This window comes from Sus scrofa, chromosome 12 (assembly GCF_000003025.6).
Source record: "Sus scrofa isolate TJ Tabasco breed Duroc chromosome 12, Sscrofa11.1, whole genome shotgun sequence".
In the NCBI taxonomy this organism is placed as follows: Eukaryota; Metazoa; Chordata; class Mammalia; order Artiodactyla; family Suidae; genus Sus; species Sus scrofa.
The window spans coordinates 53,584,212-53,600,235 of NC_010454.4; the positions used below are offsets into that span (position 1 = coordinate 53,584,212).

Consider the following 16,024-nt stretch of genomic DNA (forward strand, 5'->3'; position numbering starts at 1 on the left):
GTTATCTATTTTATATATAGTGGTGTGTATGTGTAATCCCATCCTCCCAATTTATTCCTCCCCAGCATGGTTTCCCCTTTGGTTTCCCCTTAAGTTTGATTTTGAAATCTGTATACCGCATCTTCTTTATCCATTCGTCTGTCTGTGGACATTTAGGTTGTTTCCATGTCTTAGTTTTTGTAAATAGTGCTACTGTGAGGCTAGGGGTGCATGTATCTTTTGGAATTATAGTTTTGTTTAGATAGAGGCCCAGAAGTGGGATTGTTGGAACACACAGTGACTCTATGCTTAGTTTTCTGAGGAACCGCCATACTGTTTCCATAGCGACCGTACCAAGTATATTCCATCTGTGGGTGTTTTTTGATCCGTGGTGCTCTATGCTCAGGAGACGTTTCAGTATTGGCAATGATGTTATTAATTCTGGGAGAATTTCTGGAATTACTGCTATCCTTTTTTTTTTTTTTTTTTTTCCTTTTTTGGCATCAAACCTGTGTCCCAGCACTCCTAAGATGCCACCAATCTGGTTGCGCCACAGCAGGAACTCTGAGATATTATTACACTAAAAATGATTTCTTCCAGAGTTCCCACTGTGGCTCAGTGGGTTACAAACCCAGCTAGTAAACCATGAGGATGTGGATTTGATCCCTGGGCTCGCTCAGTGGGTTAAGGATCTGGTGTGGCCACAAGCTGCAGCGTAGGTTGCAGATGCGGCTCAGATCCTGCATGGCTGTGGCTGTGGTGTGGGCCGGCAGCTGCTGCTCAGATTGCACCCCCCAGCCGGGGAGCTTCCAAATGCCGCAGGTTCGGCTCTAAAAAGAAAAAAAAAAAATCTTCCTCTTTATTTTTTTGTTTCTCTCTTTGTGATACTTTTCTCATTCGGATGTTGGACTTTGGGGGATTATCCTCTCCTTTTCTTGCTTTTAATCTCCTATTTGGGAAATCTGTCTTTTGTTCTCTTTTTAAGGAGTCTTAATTTTATGGTCATACTCTACAGCTGAATATTTCTTGCTTGTTTGCTTTTTTAAACAATTCTTTTTGGTTTTGTCCATGTTTTTGGAACAAGGATCGAACCCATGCCACAACAGTGACAATGCTGAAGCCTTAATGGTTAGGCCACTCGGGTAACCCCTGAATATTTCCATTTTAAGCTTCACTGAAAAAAAAAAAAAAAAAAAGGTATCTGTCCTCATGCCTTTTTGTAGCTCCACACCACAGCCACAGCCACAGCCACGCCAGATCGGATCTGTGTCCTCATGGATGCTAGTCAGATTCGTTTCCACTGAGCCATGATGGGAATTCCTCTCTAAAGATATTTATTCCAGTTCTTTCTTTTTCTAGCTTACCTCTGCTCCCTTTATTGAATTTATGACACCTGAATTTCTTTTGCGTTACATTGTTCTTTCACTTTGGAGACTTTCTCAAATGTCTGGGGGCTCCTAGTTGAATGCTCATTTTTACGACCAAGGGGTTAGAAGCTGATCAGAAGACGTGTGTGTGTGTGTGTGTGTGTGTGTGTGTGTGTGTGTCTGTCTGTCTGTCTGTCTGTCTTGGGGGTGGGAGCAGGAGGCGGCCATGTCAGCTGTGGGGCTTCTCTGGTTGATCAGGTGGGCAGAGCAGGCCGTGTGGTTCTGTTGGGAAAAACTCTCTGCTTTTCTGCCTGGAAGGGACAAACCAGGCTGCCCATGTTCCTGAAGGGTCCGCAGGGGAGGGCAGCCGGGCTCTCATCGTGTGATAGGCAGCCTTTGAAGAATCGCCTCTCCTCTCTCCCGTTTCCCTTTGCAGTGCAGTCAGCGCCCTGTATGCCCACTGTCCCTAGGTCTGGAGCTTCTGAGGTTTCGTTTCCCTGGAGGAGAAGCCTCCTCCTCCTCCTCCTGCTGGGCTGTGAGGTCCGCCTCCGAACACACGGTGCTTTCAGCAGCCCTCCTCGTTTGGTCCCCGTGCCCTCCACCTTCTGATGCAGCGGGCACCTCCAGATCTGGGCCTTTCTGTGGTCAGGGGCAGGTCTTGCTTGTTTCTCGTTGGCCCTCAGTTTCCAGGCTTCTTGGGTCCATCCCAGCAGCAGCCACTCACCAGGCTGCTTTCCATCTGCCAAGCTCCTGCGAACATCCCTTTTCCCCTGCTGTCTCCTCTCTGGTCCTCTGTCCTTTGTGGGTTTTTGGTCGTCTTTCAGGAGGAAGAGGAGATACTTGTAATCAATCTGTCAGGGTAACTGTGATGGTTATAGCACTTGCACTCGGACCAGCGTTGTCTGGGAGTGTTGGCTTCCTCACAGTGTTACCAGCACCGGGTATGATCATTTGTTTTATTTTATTAAAAAAATTTTTTTTGGCTGTGACGTGCAGCAGTGGCTTGGTGCAGGCTCTCAGTTCCCAGACCAGGGATTGAACCTGGGCTGCAGCAGTGAAAGCACTGAGTCCTAACCACTAGACCACCAGGGAACTCGCTGTCATTTGTTTTCAACTCTGCTCATCTGATAAGCCAAAAAGCAGTATTTCATGGTCATTATAATTTACATTTTAAAAGTTATGAATGCAATGACTGGGGATCTTCTCACATGTTTACTGGCCATTCGTACCTCTCCTGTGACCACTGATTGATGTCCATTGCTCATCTTTCTACTGGAGGAGGATAATTGTTAAATTGCTAGCATATGGCCAGCTCAGGAAAGAGGTTACGGTTGATTCTTTATTTTGCTGTACATACAGGCTCCGAGAGTGGGCTTTAGAAAACGGCAGTTCTCGGGGTTCCTGTCGTGCCTCAGTGGTTAACGTATCTGACTAGGAACCATGAGGTTGCAGGTTTGATCCCTGGCCTTGCTCAGCGGGTTAAGGAGCTGGTGTTGCCGTGAGATGTGGTGTAGGTTGCAGACGTGGCTCGGATCTGGTGTTGCTGTGGCTTTGGTGTAGGCCGGTGGCTACAGCTCCGATTAAACCCTTAGCCTGGGAACCTCCATATGCTGGGGGAGTGGCCCTAGAAAAGGCAAAAAGACAAAAAAAAAAAAAAAAAAGAAAAAAAGAAAACGGCAGTTCTTAATGACTATGTCAAAAAGTTGATGAATTTTTTTCTCTCTTGGACTGTAAAAAATAATCTGTGGTCACTGTAGAAAATTTAGAAAATAAAGATAAATACAAAAAAGAAAATGTAGGCGTTCCCATCATGGCACAGTGGTTAACGACTCTGACTAGGAACCATGAGGTTGCAGGTTCGATCCCTGGCCTTGCTCAGCGGGTTAAGGATCCGGTGTTGCCGTGAGCTGTGGTGTAGGTTGCGGACGCAGCTGGGATCCCGTGTTTGCTGTGGTGTAGGCTGGCGGCTACAGCTCTGATTCAACCCCTAGCCTGGGAACCTCCATATGCCGCGGGAGCGGCCCTAGAAAAGACAAAAAAGAAAAAAAAGAAAGAAAATGTAAACTACCCAGAGATAATCACCTGTTATATTCTTTAGTCTTTTTTTCCCCGTGAGTATAAGGCAAAGTCATTTTATGTTATATTCATGCTTTTGACTTACTAATTATAATTTGTTCTCATTTTACGGCACGTTGTCCTGTGACATTATCATTGGATTCTGTTGTGTGGATATATGATCATTTATTTAGTCCATTTTCTTTGATGGGCATTCAGGTTCTTACTGGGTTAGAATTTGCGTTAACATCGTTTCTCTTTTGATCACGACCCCGTCTGCTGAGTATCTGTTTAGCCATCTCTTTTTTCGGGGGCAGATGATGAAGGTAAATCTTAATCCTTTTCTGGTTGTTACTTAATCTAAATTAACGAATACAGACTCATGGAGATTTTTCTCTTTTTCTGTGGGTCAGAGCGAGAGATGGGGAAGTGTCACTCTGGGATTCTCGTTAGATTCCTCCACGATGTTCAATTAGAGAGAAAATGATAAGGGGCAGAAGCACCAGGGAGGAGAGATGAGGAAAAAGGATGCTGACCAGGCAGGCATCTGAAAAAAATCCTCCAAGAAATAATAGCTTAAAAGAGGGAGAACCAGAGAGTTCCCGTTGCGGCTTGGTGGTAATGAACCCGACTAGTATCTATGAAGACACAGGTTTGATCCCTGGCCACTGCTCAGTGGGTTAAGGATCCTGTGTTGCTGTGGTCATGGGGTAGGCAGGCAGCTGCAGCTCTGATTCGCCCCCTAACCTGGGAACTTCCATATGCCCGAGGATGCAGCCCTAAAAACAAAACCAAAAAAAAAAAAAAAAAAGAGAGAGAGAGAGAGACAGAACCTGAAAGAACAAACCGGTTTGAGAGTTGAAGACCTGAACTCTGTTTCTGAGTCTGCTGCCAGCTGTGCGCCCTTTGGGAGGGTGCTCAGCCTCTCTGGTTTCCTCACTGTCATTCCTCATCCCAGGTGGAGTTAGTTCTAAATTCTCTCACATCTTCTGAGGTTCTATGAATACAAGCTTTGTCACCCCAGCTGGGTGACCCTGGATAAGCTGCTCAACCTCTCTCAGACGAGGTGTTCTCGGCTGTAAAGTGGGAACACAAATAGCTCCTTCATCACGTCATCATGAATGGATGTGTGTAACGCACTAATCACGGGGCCTGACCCAGACTCGGTATCCAATAAATGAAAACTATTTTTATTGCCTGCCAGTTGTTATGTAAGAGGAGAGCAATTATATCATCCCACACCCTGTGTGCGAAAAGGAACTCTGCCTTCTCAAAAGCCGTTTCCAAGTTTCAGCCAGCAGCTGGGACCCAGGCCAAGGGCACAGTACAAAGTCACCCCTGGCCACAGCCCTCCCCTTGCAGCGTGTTCTTCCCCAGCGTCTGGCTGCTGTCCAGATGTGAGTCAAATCAACACCAACTGCTTAACGCAGATAAGTAGCATGCATGAATGTTGGTCATCAGGGGGAGGCGATAGGAAACCCCACTTTCCAAATATAAAAAATCCACGAGTGCATTTCGCCTGAGCCCTAAATGACATGAATCACCGGCATTGGAACGGTATTAAGAAAAAGCTGACATCCTTTCAAGCTGTGATTGATGAGCACGGAGACGGGAGGAAGACGTCGTGGGTGTAGCTGCTGTGTTGCCCTTTGCGCCTGTGTATTCTTGGGCGGATTACCCTATTCTGTAAAATCAGGAGGCTGCATTCTATTTTTGTTCCCCAAAGGATGGTATACGCTGTACTTCTGGTGGCTTGCAAAGTGACGTTATATGGCACAGAGATGCACACCTGACATCTTAATAATCATGTATTTAACTTTGAAAATATTTGGGAAAATACCACTAGCAATCATTTCCTTGATTTCATAAATGTGGTTGTTTAGGATGAGGCAAAGGTAGGGTTTAAGTTAAATTTTTTTTTTTTTTTTTTTTGGCCATGCCCTTGGCATAGAGAAGTTCCTTGGCCAGGAATCAAACCTGCGCCATGGCAGTAACCAGAGCCCCAGCAGTGACAATGCCAGGTCCTTATCCTGCTGAGCCACCAGGGAACTCCCAAGTTCATTTTTTAGAATGTGAGCTGATTTAAAGAAAAAACTTTTTTGCTTTTCTTTTTTTTAGGGCCGCACTAGCGGCATATGGAGGTTCCCAGTCTAGGGGGTCTAAGTGGAACTGTACCTGCCGGTCACAGCCACAGCCACACAGGATCTGAGCCGCATCTGTGACCTACACCACAGCTCACGGCCACGCCCGGATCCTTAATCCACTGAGCGAGGTCAGGGATCGAACCTGAATGCTAGTCAGATTTGTTAACTGCTGAGCCGTGATGGGAACTCCTAAAGAAAAATTTTTAAATAATATGCAGAAATGGCAAATATCTATCGTGGAGGTGGTCGAATTGGAGCATCAGCTGTGATGGGCAGAATAACAGCCCCCCAAAGATGTCTGGGTCCTAAGCCCCAGAACCTGTATGTTGCCTTGTATGGCAAAAAGGACTTTGCAGTTGTGATTAAGGATTTTGGGAGGAGGTCATTATTCTGTCAAGAAAAGCACTCCCATCTCCTGCCTGGAGAATACGGACTGCCAGCATTCTGGAAGGTCCTCAAAGAGAGGAAGCTGGGGTCTTGTCTCTGAATGCGGAGTGACTCAGCCCCGTGCCCTCAGGCATGCGCCCCGCCTCAGGTTTCCCCAGAGAAGAAACTTCCTCCTCTTCCTCCGGGTGGAAGCTGGGTGGGCCCAGTGTCATCAGAAAGGTCCTTACAAGAGGGAGGCAGGAGGAGTTCCCACTGTGGTGCCGCGGGATCAGCCATGTCTCCGCAGCACCAAGGACACAGCCCAGCATAGTGGGTTAAAGGGTCCAGTTTGGCCACAGCTTCAGTATATGTTGAAGCTGCGGCTTGGATCTGGTCCCTGGCCTGGGAACTGCATGTGCTGCGGGGCGGCCCAAAAAGGAAAAAAAAGAAGCCGGAGGAGTGATAACAGAAGCAGTGCTGGGGTGATGCAGCCGTGAGCAGAGGAAAGCTGTGTCTGTAGACGCTGGAGTGCCAGGAAGGGATTCTCCCTGGAGCCTCCCGAGGAACCGGCCTTGCCGACACCTTGACTGTAGCCCCAGAAGTGTCATTTTGGACACCTGACCTCCAGAACTGGAAGAGAATACATTTGGGTTGGGTTAAGCTTGTGGTCATGTGTGACAGCAGCCCCAGGAAACCCATGCACCCGACCTTAGATGCCCTTGGAGGTGGTTCATTCTGCAAGTTCAGCGACGCCCTGCCATCACGTGGGGCACACTGGCCACTGGCCAAGGAGAGGCAGGGCCTGCGGTCCCCCAGGAGGGTGCTTGGCACCTGGATGATAGAGTGGATCCTGACGCATGGCAACTCTCAAGAGTGTCACCTGGTCCAACCTGCACATTTTATAGACGAGGAACCTGAGGCTCAGAGAAGGGAAGGGAGGGGGTGGATTTGGTGAGAAGGACAAATGCCTGAGATCCTAAGGCGGGAGGGAAGCCCAGAGGCAGGGCAGGGCCGGGTTCTCACACCAGGGCGGGGAGCCCAGGGGAGGGGTGGGGCCTGCACCTTGCGCTCCGGGTGGAGGAGGGTGGATCTTGCCACCTTTTGGTCACCTTCTCTGTGTGTCTGGGCTTCTTGTGTCCTCTAGCATCTTTTTTATCAGGGTTTTAATAACCATCCTGCCAACAGCTGATGAGAAAATTGTTGAAACAGCAACATGCAGGAAGAAAGGGCTCCCTGCTCCCCGCTTACTGCCCCCAGCCCCTCAACTAATGTCCTCTCTTCTGGCTGCATCCCTCCAAAGGGTTGCTTATTTTCTTTTCATAGAAGGGGCATTTGGGGGGTTCCCTGGTGGTCTACTGGTGACCACTGCGCTTTCACCCACTGCGGCCAGTGTTCAACCCCTGGTCTGGGAACTGAGATCCCACATCAAAGTGCTGCATGCCACGGTCAAAAAAAAAAAAAGTTTAAAAAGAAGGGACATTTCGGAATTCTCATTGTGGCTCCGTGGTGACAAACCTGACTAGTATCCAAGAGGATTCAGGTTCCATCCCTGGCCTCGATCAGTGAGTTGGGGATCTGGTGTTGCCATGAGCTGCAGTGTAGGTTGCAGATGTGGCCCAGATCCTGTGTTGCTGTGGCTGTGGTGCAGGCAAGCGGCTGTAGCTCCGATTCAACCCGTAGCCTGGGAACTTCCATATGCCACACCTGCGGCCATTAAAAAAAAAAAAGGACATTTCTATTGTGATTAAGAGCAAACCTGGGGAGTTCCCATTGTGGCGCAGTGGAAATGAATCCAACTAGTAACCATGAGATTTTGGGTTTGATCCCTGGCCTTGCTCAGTGGGCTAAGGATCTGGCGTTGCCATGAGCTGAGGTGTAGGCTGCAGGTGCAGCTTGGATCCTGCGTTGCTGTGGCTGTGGCATAAGCTGGCAGCTGTGGTTCCTATTGGGCCCCTAGCCTGGGAACCTCAATATGCTGCAGGTGCGGCCCTAAAAAACCAAAAAAAAAAAAAAAAAAAAGCGCAAACCTGGGGTGTTTTATTTCTGCATTTCAACATTTATGAGTTAAAAATGGCCTCTGTGGAGTGGATGCTCCTTGAGTAAAGCCCTATCTCCTATTTATATATTTATTTTTTTAATACCTTACTGACCCAGAGAACCCACACCGGTCTTGTATCCGCTGGAGTGACTTGGTTGAAAGGCTGGATTTTAAAATGCTCCCACAGAGTTCCCACTGTGGCTCAGTGGAAACAAATCTGACCAGCATCCATGAGGACGCGGGTTTGATCCCTGGCCTTGCTCAGTGGGTTAAGGATCTGGCGTTGCTGTGAGCTATGGTATAGGCGCAGACACAGCTCGAATCCTGTGTTGCTGTGGCTGTGGTGTAGGCCAGTGGCTACAGCCTCAATTTGACCCCTAGCATGGGAACCTCTATATATCTTGTGCCGCCCTAAAAAAAAGACAAAAAATAAAATGGTCCCAGGAGTTCCATTGTGGCTTAGTGGGTTAAGGACCCAACATGGTGTCCACAAGGATCCCTGGCCTTGCCCATTGGGTTAAGGATCCCTCGGTTGCCACAAACTGCAGTGTAGGTCACGCTGCGGCTTTGGATCTGGTGTTGCTATGGCTGTGGTGTAGGCCAGCAGCTACAGCTCTGATCGGATCCCTAGCCCAGGTCTGGCCTTAAAAAGGAAAAAAATTAAAATGGTCCTAAAGGCACGGACTTAGGAAAATCATTTGGAAAAGGATTTTGAGGAAATGATCTTGCTTTGTTGATGTGGATGCATTCTTATCTTTCTTAAAACTTAAAGTAGGAGTTCCCGTCGTGGCTCAGTGGTTAACGAATCCGACTAGGAACCATGAGGTTGCGGGTTCGATCCCTGGCCTCGCTCAGTGGGTGAAGGATCCGGCGTTGCCGTGAGCTGTGGTGTAGGTTGCAGATGCGGCTCAGATCCCACGTGGCTGTGGCTGTGGCTGGTGGCTACAGCTCTGATTTGACCCCTAGCCTGGGAACCTCCATGTACTGTGGGTGCAACCCTAAAAAGACAAAACAAACAAACAAAACTTAAAGTATATAGTTAATCACTTTTGGTTAAAAAATACAGAAAAGAAACAAAAAAGGAAGGACAGGTGGAGGTCATCCACCCCCCAGAGATGAGCACTGTTAATGTCATTTTGGTGTCTACCTTTCCAGACGTTTTCTCTGTGGAATATGTGCACATATATGTATTTCCTTTTCCTTGGCTACGCCCACAGTGTATGGACCTTCCCGCGTCAGGGACTGAATCTGCACCACAGCCTGACAACACCAGCTCCTTTACCCACGGCGCCACAAGGGAACTCCCCAAAGACACGTATTTCTGTTTTATAAAAGTGGGATCCTATTATGCGTGTTGTTGAGTTAACTGCGTATTAGGAACACCTTTCGTTGTTAATGTTTTGATTGGTACTGCCCTTCTCACCAGTCGTACTCCTCTGCTGTGTGGCTATCACATAATTGCACTTAACTGATCTTTTCCTTTAGGTTGTTTCTAATGTTGTGCTAAACACTGCTTTGACGAACATCCTCATGGATAAATCTTAGCACACATCCTTTTTTGGGGGGGGTCCACACCCACGGCATATGGAGGTTCCCAGGCTCGGGGTCCCGTTGCAGGTACAGCTGCTGGCTTACATCATATCTGAGCCTCGTCTGCGACCTAACACCACAGCTCACGGCAACGCTGGATCCTTAACCCACTGAGCGAGGCCAGGGATCGAACCCGCAACCTCATGGTTCCTAGTCAGATTCATTTCTGCTGCACCATGGCAGGGACTCCTCCGAGTTTTTTAAAAAATTCATTCAACAAATGCTTAGCACCTACCACATGCCAGGTGCTGCCTTGAATGCTATGCTAAATATAGGATATTGAAAAGTACTGGCTGATTTTTTTTTCCCTCAGTACTTATCACTGCCTGACATGCTAATGTTTATCTATCTGTTTTCGTTTTCTATTCTTTCTCCTCTTTTCTGTAAGTTTACTTTGTTAACTGCTGTATCCTCGGGGCCTAGAACAGTGCCAGGCACTCAATTATATTTGTCGGATGGTTGAATTCAGGATCTGTCATTCCTGGTAACTTTGACTCAGTGGTAATGGGAATTTGGTTGACATTGCCTCATGACAATCAAGTTGGTAAAAACACCCCATTTCTTTCAAGCCCTGTCATTTCATTAGAATGGCTTGGGAGTAGGCAAAACTGGTGCCACCTTGTCTGTGCAGAGGTGTATGAGTAGATACTGCTTTTGTCTGGGACAGTCAACAGTGTTGATGTAGGTGTGATGTCAACAGCCCTTGTGGTTGCCAGGTGTTAACTCAGTTAGCAATTTATAGTGTCGTGCCATCCTTTTCTGTGGAGGCAGCTGTCACTCTGGGGTGTGGGACGTTACTGTGAAGGGGCCGGGGCTGGGGCTGGGGCTGGGGCCAGGGCTGACAGTGAATCCTGTAGCTTTAGGGAGTGGAGGTTCTGAAGCCAGGAAGACCACGAGGCTGCAGAAAGTTCTAGAAAAGGAGGAAGTCCACAGTTCAGGTAGGCTTCTGTGGATGACATGGGGCAGCTTTAAGAGATTCACATGTGGCAGGATGTCAGGTTCCATCAGCAGGGGAAAGAGACTCTTTTCGTGATTTGTGCATGTGGGTTGGAAAAAGAATTTTTGAGACTCAGAGCAGGATGAACAAAAGACAAGTTTATGGAGGAAAGAAACACTGTTAACACAGTGGGCCAGCTTCCTGCTGACCAGGGAGAGCTGACTCCAGGCGCGTGGCCCTGTCTGTTTTTATAGCCCTGGGAGAGCAGAGGTCTCTTGATAAACCTGCCGACCTGCCGATTGGTTGGGGAAAGAGGGGGTCTTAGGGTACACCTGCTGGTTGGTTGGGGGCATATAAGGCCTCTAGAGAGGTGGGGTGAGGAGTGGGCCAGGTACCTTTCCTAGTCGGGGGCAGGAAGGAGTCGGCCAGGTGGCTCAAGGAGGGGGAGGGTAAATTACAGTCAGGTGGGTGGGGCCAGGATAAGGGTCTGGTGATTCTTGTCTTGGCGGGAGGCTTCGAGGTCTGTCTCCCTGAAGGGGCCTTGAAGTCCCACAGCTCTTGCAACCTCAGTTGGCCCCCTTGGATGAACACGAGCACCCTTTCCTTCCAGGTACCAGGAACCAGATCTGGACCCTGACAGGGAGGCCTGGTGCAGGTTCCACCTAAATTGTCCTCATTTTTCTCTCTCTCTCTCTTTTTTTTTTTTTTTTTTTTTTTTTTGCTTTTTAGGGCCACACTGGTGGCATATGGAGGTTCCCAGGCTAGGGGTCAAATCGGAGCTACAGCTGCTGGCCTACACCACAGCCACAGCAATGCTGGATCTGAGCCGAATCTGTGACCCACACAACTCACAACACCACCAGATCCTTAACCCACTGATCAAGGCCAGGGGTCAAACCTGCCTCCTCATGGATATTAGTCGAGTCCATTTCCACTGCACTACAGTGGGAACTCCCTGTGCTCATTTTTTGTACCTGCTGGAGCCACTTTTCAGTGAGCTACCCCTGGAGGCACTCAGAAAGTGATGCACCCTACTAGGGCCAGAGCAGCCTGCATTTTCAGACACCATGGAAAGGGAGAAACCAGCGAGGGGGTTTGAAACCTAAAACCCCTCATGGCGAATTCATCATACCCAATTCCTGCCTTTCTGTTGACTTAGGCCAACTGGGATTGGAAATTTAGGGGGGAAATTCTGTTGGAAGAGCTGAGGTTTGGGAGCCTGAGTTGCTCTGGGTAGATGGTGAGCACCTGTTTGCTTAAGGGGCTACTGAGGATACAAGAAAGACAACACATGAAACTTTCCTTCCCTTCGGCACAGGGATACCCCAAGCTGGGCTGTGGATGGCTAGATGGGTCAGGGGTCGGGGACCCACAGGAAGTGGGCATTTTAAGATCAACCACGAAACTGGTTATCATTTCTTGCAAGGGGAAATTTCTCATCTGGCCATTCTGGAGACCGTCTAGCAAGTCGTTCAACCAATTGTGCCAGGTACTCTGATAGAAAGTAAGGTAAACGTTTCTATTTAGGGCATCTGCACATGTTTTTAACGTTCTTAACTTCACACCTGTTTCATTTTGTACGGCAGCCCTTTAAGGGCCTTGACAGCTTTATCGAGGAAAAGCACCCCAAGGACATTAAGCCCTATTTTCCCTCAGGGAGCAGCCCCTGGACACACCTCCTCCTCTTACACTGGTTGTTTCTTTATGGCATTTGTCATGACCTCGTGGCAATAAATTTATCTATTTGCTTATCATCTTCCCCATGAGAATATAAGCCCCATGGGGTTGGGGGGTGGGATGGGCTTTTTCTTACTTATTTATTCATTTTGGTCTTTTGTCTTTTTAGGGCCGTACCTGCGGCACATAGAGATTCCCGGGCGAGGGGTCTAAGTGGAGCTGTAGCTGCCGGCCTACACCACAGCCACAGCAACGCCAGATCTGAGCCGTGTCTGCAACCTACACCACAGCTCATGGCAATGCTGGATCCTTAACTGAGCAAGGCCAGGGATTGAACCCGCAACATCATGGTTCCGAGTGGGATTTGTTTCTGATGCATCATGATGGGAACTCCGGAATGGGCTTTATATAGTTATATGGTTGAAGCCCTGAGGCCTAGCATGAAGCACTAAACCCATAGCTGGCAAAAGATTTTATCAAACCACCTCTCACCTCAAGGTCCAAACATGTAATCTTTTAAATTAAAAAACAAATCAAACCTGGGAGTTCCCATCCTGGCTCAGTGGTTAATGAACCCAACTAGTATCCACGAGGATGTGGGTTTGATCCCTGGCCTTGCTCAGTGGGTTAAGGATCCGGCATTGCCATGAGCTGTGGTGTAGGTGGCAGACCCGGCTTGGATCCTACATTGCTGTGGCTGTGGCTGTGGCTGGCAGCTGTAGCTCTGATTTGACCCCTAGCCTGGAAACTGCCATATGCCCCGGGTGCAGCCCTAAAAAGACAAGGACAACCCCCCCCCCAAAACAAAAAAAACAAACCTTTCGGAGTTCCCTGGTGCTCAGAGGATTAAGGATCCAGTGTTGTCACTGCCGTGGCTCTGGTTACTGCTGTTGTGCGCATTTGATCCCTGGCCTGGGAACTTCTGCATGCCAGGAGTATGGCAAAAAAAACCCCAAAAAACAAAAAAACAAAAAACCACAAAGCCCAATTAGTAGTAATTTTTAATTATAAAACCAAAAGATGTTGCTTTGGGGATTGTAGGTGCTACAGAAGAGTGAGTTTAAGATTTCAGCTAGAGAAAAGTCGTAATTACCCACCACCCAAATCCCAGTTCCTGGTGTAACCTGGCATCAGCTAAGTTCCGCCTTTCATGCCAGTGAGAATCTTCTATGGTGTAATTTTCTCAGAATGCGGGGCGTTTAAAGGAAGTGCCGACAGTCTTGATTTGCAGTCATCGCCTCCAAACCCCTCCTTCATCCTCTTTGATGGGGGCACAGTAAACGAGTGTCTGCTCAGTGCCTGGTGCTGGGGGATGTTCGCACAGTCGCCACTGTTCCGCACTCGCTGAGCTCTGGTTCCTTGGGGGAGGTCGGGCACCTCCGCGACTGAAAAGCCGTGTTCAGCAAGTCTCCTGTGAACTTAGGCGCACTTCCTTTGGGACTTTAGGGACCAGGGAAGGCTTCCTGGAGGAGGCTGCAATGAATGCGACTTCAAAAGGCAGAGACAGGGGTGTTCGTGTTGTGGCTCAGTGGTTAACGAATCCGACTGGGAACCATGAAGTTGCGGGTTTGATCCCTGGCCTTGCTCAGTGAGTTAAGGATCTGGCGTTGACATGAGCTGTTGAGCTGCAGACGCTGCTTGGATTTGCTGCAGTTCCAATTCGACCCCTAGCCTGGGAACCTCCATGTGCCACAGGAGCGTCCCTAGAAAATGACAAAAAGACAAAAAAAAAAAAAAAAAAAAAAAAGCCCAGGGAGGGAGGGGGCTGTCAAACTGAGGGACGCGGGGGAGGGTCTGCTTAGAGCGCTGGGTAAAATGCAGGAAGGGCACTGGGGAAGTAGGTTGGAGTTGCTCTGGGGGCCTTGGATGCCAGACTTTGTACTTTATTGCAAGGTGACAAGGTGCCATAACAAGTTTTGGATCTGGTGGTGCTCTGTGCGCTGTGGGATTTTAGAAGATTATTCTGATGGCTGTGTGGACTGCAGGGCTGGAGCAAGAAACTCGAGGCAGAGAGGTCCGGAAAGGGAGACTTTGGATGGGGCAGATTCAGGGGCAGACTCCTGGAAGTATATTATTTTGAGGGTTTATGAAGAGCAAGTCTTTCAGGTTTGGTGACCACATGAGTGACATGAAAGCTGAGGAAGGGGACACTTAAGGGTGATGTGACGAGGCATTTGTGCCTTAGTGACAGGGGGAGTGATGACACCGGCAGAAAGATGAAACCCTTTTTGGAAGTTTCAGCTGGTGGAAATGGAAAATCTGCTTGCGGTTTAGACATGAAGCCTTGGAGCTGGTGACGGCGGACAGCAGCTGTTAGCAACCAGCCAGCCCTGCCTGATCTATGCCTCTGAGGCTTAGAAAATTTTGGCCCCCAAAATGTAGCGATGAGATTGAATCCAGCCTTTGAGTTGTCCGCTCCTCTGAGTCAACGGTACACACGCCCCATCTCCTTAAGAGTTTTCACGGCAGACCCGTGGGCACTGTGTCCCTTTTGATGAGTGATGTGGCCAGGGTCCACGTTCTCATTAGCTAGCGTCTGTGTCAGTGTTTGGACCTCTCCCAAGGAAGCTGCTCAGCCCCCTCCCCCAGCGGTGGAACCTGGCCTTCCTTTCCTGAGTCTCAGAGTTTGCTGAAGGGACGATGTGATGCTCTCAAGAGACTTCGACCCTGACCACCGTGGCTCGATCCACGAAAGACCTTGGAAGGGGACCCATGGCTCAGCAAACCCCTTCCGAGTGGTTTATATAGACAGGGTCGGGCAATCCTCACTCACCTTTCTACCTTCACAAAGCTGATTTCTCTTTTGGGGAGGGAGCTACACCTGTGGCTGGAACCACAGAGATCGAACCTGTGCCCCAGCAGTGACTGGAGCCACAACAGTGACAATGCCAGATCCTCAACCCTTCACAAAGCTGACTTTTTAACCTCTTTTCCCCTTGGAGGCTGCCCTCTGTCTTCATTTTCGCTTGATTTTCCCGGGAGGGACACACTGCAAGTGGGGAGTGGGAACAGGTCGCTATTACTTGGGAGAAAACTCAACAGACACAGAGAAAGGAGATCAGTATGGGGCTTGGATACTTCTGAGAACCCTGCCAAGCAAAGCCCATTCATTAAGATGAGGCCAACACACCAGGCCTGATAAACGCAAGTTCTGGGTCCAGGCTGTGTGGGAGGGGTGGTGGCCTGGAAGATGACGCCAACACTTTCTGGAGGGCGTGGCCTGCCATTAGGTGACTCAGTGTGCTTCCCAGGACTTCAGCCAGGAGACAGGGATCAGAGTTGCAGCTTTTATTTTTTCCTCTTGGGGTGGGACTGTTCTATCTTGGCACGAGGTCCACAGGAAGGCCGCCCTGCTTAATCACCTCTCGGCCTGTGATCTCATCCACCAGAGCACAGCTTCAGCCAGGAAAGCAGAGCCCCAGAGCCTGAAACAGCTTCCACGAGCTCTCAGGTCACTGGGCTTGGACTAAGACCTGCTTGGGTTTTTTGTTGTTTTTTTTGTTTTTAATGGCTGCACCTGCAGCCTATGGACGTTCCCGGGCCAGGGACTGAATCTGAGCTGCAGCTGTGGCAGTGCTAGATCCTTAACCCACTGTGCTGGGCCAGGGATGGAACCCGCCCCTCCACAGTGACCCACGCTGCTGCATTTGGGTTCTTAACCCACTGTGCCATAGTGGGAACTCCAAGACCTGCTTGGGTTTAAACCCCAGCTCCCCTAGGCCTCAGTTTTCCAAAACATAAAATGGAGATAATAATTCCAGCCTCACAAGCTGCCTGTGAGGACTGAGAGAGGAAGTGTATGTACAACTCTTAGCGCACTGCTCTGGCCCAATTAATGGTCCTTATTAATAGTCCTCCTTGAATGGCAGTA

General features: G+C 49.0%; 1 protein-coding gene and 1 non-coding gene across 3 annotated transcripts in view; one reads left to right on the forward strand and one right to left on the reverse strand.

The window, feature by feature from the left end:
* Nucleotides 1–16,024, forward strand: part of NDEL1 (nudE nuclear distribution E homolog (A. nidulans)-like 1) — an 86,574-nt gene that overhangs the window by 30,315 nt on the left and 40,235 nt on the right. The window lies entirely within an intron of this gene.
* Nucleotides 2,367–2,438, reverse strand: TRNAE-UUC. The gene has a single exon. It is a non-coding gene; the product is annotated as a tRNA-Glu (tRNA).